Source organism: Chiloscyllium plagiosum, unplaced genomic scaffold (assembly GCF_037043375.1).
Source record: "Chiloscyllium plagiosum isolate Xiang-an unplaced genomic scaffold, Cpla_swu_hap1 HiC_scaffold_11, whole genome shotgun sequence".
NCBI lineage: Eukaryota > Metazoa > Chordata > Chondrichthyes > Orectolobiformes > Hemiscylliidae > Chiloscyllium > Chiloscyllium plagiosum.
The window spans coordinates 1,782,917-1,788,683 of record NW_028270149.1 but is presented as its reverse complement, the minus strand read 5'-3'; positions in this window follow the sequence as shown (position 1 = coordinate 1,788,683).

Genomic DNA, 5,767 nt, shown 5'->3' with positions numbered 1-5,767 from the left:
TTCATTTCTCCCTCTCCCTCCCACACTCTCTCCATTTATTTCTCCCTCTCCCTCCCTCACTCTCTCCATTTCTTTCTACCTCTCCCTCCCTCACTCTCTCCATTTATTTCTCCCTCTCCCTCCCACACTCTCTCCATTTATTTCTCCCTCTCCCTCCCTCACTCTCTCCATTTATTTCTCCCTCTCCTTTCCTCACTCTCTCCATTTATTTCTCCCTCTCCCTCCCACACTCTCTCCATTTATTTCTCCCTCTCCCTCCCTCACTCTCTCCATTTATTTCTCCCTCTCCCTCCCTCACTCTCTCCATTTATTTCTCCCTCTCCCTCCCTCACTCTATCCATTTATTTCTCCCTCACCCTCCCTCACTCTCTCCATTTATTTCTCCCTCACCCTCTCCCTCACTCTCTCCATTTATTTCTCCCTCTCCCTCCCTCACTCTCTCCATTTATTTCTCCCTCTCCCTCCCACACTCTCTCCATTTATTTCTCCCTCTCCCTCCCACACTCTCTCCATTTATTTCTCCCTCTCCCTCCCTCACCCTCTCCATTTATTTCTCCCTCTCCCTCCCAAACTCTCTCCATTTATTTCTCCCTCTCCCTCCCTCACTCTCTCCATTTATTTCTCCCTCTCCCTCCCTCACTCTCTCCATTTATTTCTCCCTCTCCCTCCCACACTCTCTCCATTTATTTCTCCCTCTCCCTCCCTCACTCTCTCCATTTATTTCTCCCTCTCCCTCTGTCACTCTCTCCATTTATTTCTCCCTCCCACACTCTCTCCATTTATTTCTCCCACTCCCTCCCTCAACACTCTCCATTTATTCCTCCCTCTCCCTCCCTCATGCTCTCCATTAATTTCTTCCTCTCCCTCCCACACTCTCTCCATTTATTTCTCCCTCTCCCTCCCTCACTCTCTCCATTTATTTCTCCCTCTCCCTCCCACACTCTCTCCATTTATTTCTCCCTCTCCCTCCCACACTCTCTCCATTTATTTCTCCCTCTCCCTCCCTCACTCTCTCCATTTATTTCTCCCTCTCCCTCCCACACTCTCTCCATTTATTTCTCCCTCTCCCTCCCTCACTCTCTCCATTTATTTCTCCCTCTCCCTCCCTCACTCTCTCCATTTATTTCTCCCTCTCCCTCCCACACTCTCTCCATTTATTTCTCCCTCTCCCTCCCTCACTCTCTCCATTTCTTTCTACCTCTCCCTCCCTCACTCTCTCCATTTATTTCTCCCTCTCCCTCCCACACTCTCTCCATTTATTTCTCCCTCTCCTTTCCTCACTCTCTCCAGTTATTTCTCCCTCTCCCTCCCACACTCTCTCCATTTATTTCTCCCTCTCCCTCCCTCACTCTCTCCATTTATTTCTCCCTCTCCCTCCCACACTCTCTCCATTTATTTCTCCCTCTCCCTCCCTCACTCTCTCCATTTATTTCTCCCTCTCCCTCCCTCACTCTCTCCATTTATTTCTCCCACTCCCTCCCTCAACACTCTCCATTTATTCCTCCCTCTCCCTCCCTCATGCTCTCCATTTATTTCTTCCTCTCCCTCCCACACTCTCTCCATTTATTTCTCCCTCTCCCTCCCTCACTCTCTCCATTTATTTCTCCCTCTCCCTCCCACACTCTCTCCATTTATTTCTCCCTCTCCCTCCCACACTCTCTCCATTTATTTCTCCCTCTCCCTCCCTCACTCTCTCCATTTATTTCTCCCTCTCCCTCCCACACTCTCTCCATTTATTTCTCCCTCTCCCTCCCTCACTCTCTCCATTTATTTCTCCCTCTCCCTCCCTCACTCTCTCCATTTATTTCTCCCTCTCCCTCCCACACTCTCTCCATTTATTTCTCCCTCTCCCTCCCTCACTCTCTCCATTTATTTCTCCCTCTCCCTCCCTCACTCTCTCCATTTATTTCTCCCTCCCACACTCTCTCCATTTATTCCTCCCTCTCCCTCCCTCATGCTCTCCATTAATTTCTTCCTCTCCCTCCCACACTCTCTCCATTTATTTCTCCCTCTCCCTCCCTCACTCTCTCCATTTATTTCTCCCTCTCCCTCCCACACTCTCTCCATTTATTTCTCCCTCTCCCTCCCACACTCTCTCCATTTATTTCTCCCTCTCCCTCCCTCACTCTCTCCATTTATTTCTCCCTCTCCCTCCCACACTCTCTCCATTTATTTCTCCCTCTCCCTCCCTCACTCTCTCCATTTATTTCTCCCTCCCCCTCCCTCACTCTCTCCATTTATTTCTCCCTCTCCCTCCCACACTCTATCCATTTATTTCTCCCTCTCCCTCCCTCACTCTCTCCATTTATTTCTCCCTCTCCCTCCCTCACTTTCTCCATTTATTTCTCCCTCCCACACTCTCTCCATTTATTTCTCCCTCTCCCTCCCTCACTCTCTCCATTTATTTCTCCCTCTCCCTCCCTCACTCTCTCCATTTATTTCTCCCACTCCCTCCCTCACTCTCTCCATTTATTTCTCCCACTCCCTCCCTCACTCTCTCCATTTATTTCTCCCTCTCCCTCCCTCACTCTCTCCATTTATTTCTCCCTCTCCCTCCATCACTCTCTCCATTTATTTCTCCCTCTCCCTCCCACACTCTCTCCATTTATTTCTCCCTCTCCCTCCCACACTCTCTCCATTTATTTCTCCCTCTCCCTCCCTCACTCTCTCCATTTATTTCTCCCTCTCCCTCCCACAATCTCTCCATTTATTTCTCCCTCTCCCTCCCTCACTCTCTCCATTTATTTCTCCCTCTCCCTCCCTCACTCTCTACATTTATTTCTCCCTCTCCCTCCCACACTCTCTCCATTTATTTCTCCCTCTCCCTCCCTCACTCTCTCCATTTATTTCTCCCTCTCCCTCCCTCACTCTCTCCATTCATTTCTCCCTCTCCCTCCCACACTCTCTCCATTTATTTCTCCCTCTCCCTCCCTCACTCTCTCCATTTATTTCTACCTCTCCCTCCCTCACTCTCTCCATTTATTTCTCCCTCTCCCTCCCACACTCTCTCCATTTATTTCTCCCTCTCCCTCCCTCACTCTCTCCATTTATTTCTCCCTCTCCTTTCCTCACTCTCTCCATTTATTTCTCCCTCTCCCTCCCACACTCTCTCCATTTATTTCTCCCTCTCCCTCCCTCACTCTCTCCATTTATTTCTCCCTCTCCCTCCCACACTCTCTCCATTTATTTCTCCCTCTCCCTCCCTCACTCTCTCCATTTATTTCTCCCTCTCCCTTCCTCACTCTCTCCATTTATTTCTCCCTCTCCCTCCCACACTCCCTCCATTTATTTCTCCCTCTCCCTCCCTCACTCTCTCCATTTATTTCTCCCACTCCCTCCCTCACTCTCTCCATTTATTTCTCCCTCTCCCTCCCTCACTCTCTCCATTTATTTCTCCCTCTCCCTCTGTCACTCTCTCCATTTATTTCTCCCTCCCACACTCTCTCCATTTATTTCTCCCACTCCCTCCCTCAACACTCTCCATTTATTCCTCCCTCTCCCTCCCTCATGCTCTCCATTAATTTCTTCCTCTCCCTCCCACACTCTCTCCATTTATTTCTCCCTCTCCCTCCCTCACTCTCTCCATTTATTTCTCCCTCTCCCTCCCACACTCTCTCCATTTATTTCTCCCTCTCCCTCCCACACTCTCTCCATTTATTTCTCCCTCTCCCTCCCTCACTCTCTCCATTTATTTCTCCCTCTCCCTCCCACACTCTCTCCATTTATTTCTCCCTCTCCCTCCCTCACTCTCTCCATTTATTTCTCCCTCTCCCTCCCTCACTCTCTCCATTTATTTCTCCCTCTCCCTCCCACACTCTCTCCATTTATTTCTCCCTCTCCCTCCCTCACTCTCTCCATTTCTTTCTACCTCTCCCTCCCTCACTCTCTCCATTTATTTCTCCCTCTCCCTCCCACACTCTCTCCATTTATTTCTCCCTCTCCTTTCCTCACTCTCTCCATTTATTTCTCCCTCTCCCTCCCACACTCTCTCCATTTATTTCTCCCTCTCCCTCCCTCACTCTCTCCATTTATTTCTCCCTCTCCCTCCCACACTCTCTCCATTTATTTCTCCCTCTCCCTCCCTCACTCTCTCCATTTATTTCTCCCTCTCCCTCCCTCACTCTCTCCATTTATTTCTCCCACTCCCTCCCTCAACACTCTCCATTTATTCCTCCCTCTCCCTCCCTCATGCTCTCCATTTATTTCTTCCTCTCCCTCCCACACTCTCTCCATTTATTTCTCCCTCTCCCTCCCTCACTCTCTCCATTTATTTCTCCCTCTCCCTCCCACACTCTCTCCATTTATTTCTCCCTCTCCCTCCCACACTCTCTCCATTTATTTCTCCCTCTGCCTCCCTCACTCTCTCCATTTATTTCTCCCTCTCCCTCCCACACTCTCTCCATTTATTTCTCCCTCTCCCTCCCTCACTCTCTCCATTTATTTCTCCCTCTCCCTCCCTCACTCTCTCCATTTATTTCTCCCTCTCCCTCCCACACTCTCTCCATTTATTTCTCCCTCTCCCTCCCTCACTCTCTCCATTTATTTCTCCCTCTCCCTCCCTCACTCTCTCCATTTATTTCTCCCTCCCACACTCTCTCCATTTATTTCTCCCACTCCCTCCCTCAACACTCTCCATTTATTCCTCCCTCTCCCTCCCTCATGCTCTCCATTAATTTCTTCCTCTCCCTCCCACACTCTCTCCATTTATTTCTCCCTCTCCCTCCCTCACTCTCTCCATTTATTTCTCCCTCTCCCTCCCACACTCTCTCCATTTATTTCTCCCTCTCCCTCCCACACTCTCTCCATTTATTTCTCCCTCTCCCTCCCTCACTCTCTCCATTTATTTCTCCCTCTCCCTCCCACACTCTCTCCATTTATTTCTCCCTCTCCCTCCCTCACTCTCTCCATTTATTTCTCCCTCCCCCTCCCTCACTCTCTCCATTTATTTCTCCCTCTCCCTCCCACACTCTATCCATTTATTTCTCCCTCTCCGTCCCTCACTCTCTCCATTTATTTCTCCCTCTCCCTCCCTCACTTTCTCCATTTATTTCTCCCTCCCACACTCTCTCCATTTATTTCTCCCTCTCCCTCCCTCACTCTCTCCATTTATTTCTCCCTCCCCCTCCCTCACTCTCTCCATTTATTTCTCCCACTCCCTCCCTCACTCTCTCCATTTATTTCTCCCACTCCCTCCCTCACTCTCTCCATTTATTTCTCCCTCTCCCTCCCTCACTCTCTCCATTTATTTCTCCCTCTCCCTCCATCACTCTCTCCATTTATTTCTCCCTCTCCCTCCCACACTCTCTCCATTTATTTCTCCCTCTCCCTCCCACACTCTCTCCATTTATTTCTCCCTCTCCCTCCCACACTCTCTCCATTTATTTCTCCCTCTCCCTCCCACAATCTCTCCATTTATTTCTCCCTCTCCCTCCCTCACTCTCTCCATTTATTTCTCCCTCTCCCTCCCTCACTCTCTACATTTATTTCTCCCTCTCCCTCCCACACTCTCTCCATTTATTTCTCCCTCTCCCTCCCTCATCTCTCCATTTATTTCTCCCTCTCCCTCCCTCACTCTCTCCATTCATTTCTCCCTCTCCCTCCCACACTCTCTCCATTTATTTCTCCCTCTCCCTCCCTCACTCTCTCCATTTATTTCTACCTCTCCCTCCCTCACTCTCTCCATTTATTTCTCCCTCTCCCTCCCACACTCTCTCCATTTATTTCTCCCTCTCCCTCCCTCACTCTCTCCATTTATTTCTCCCTCTCC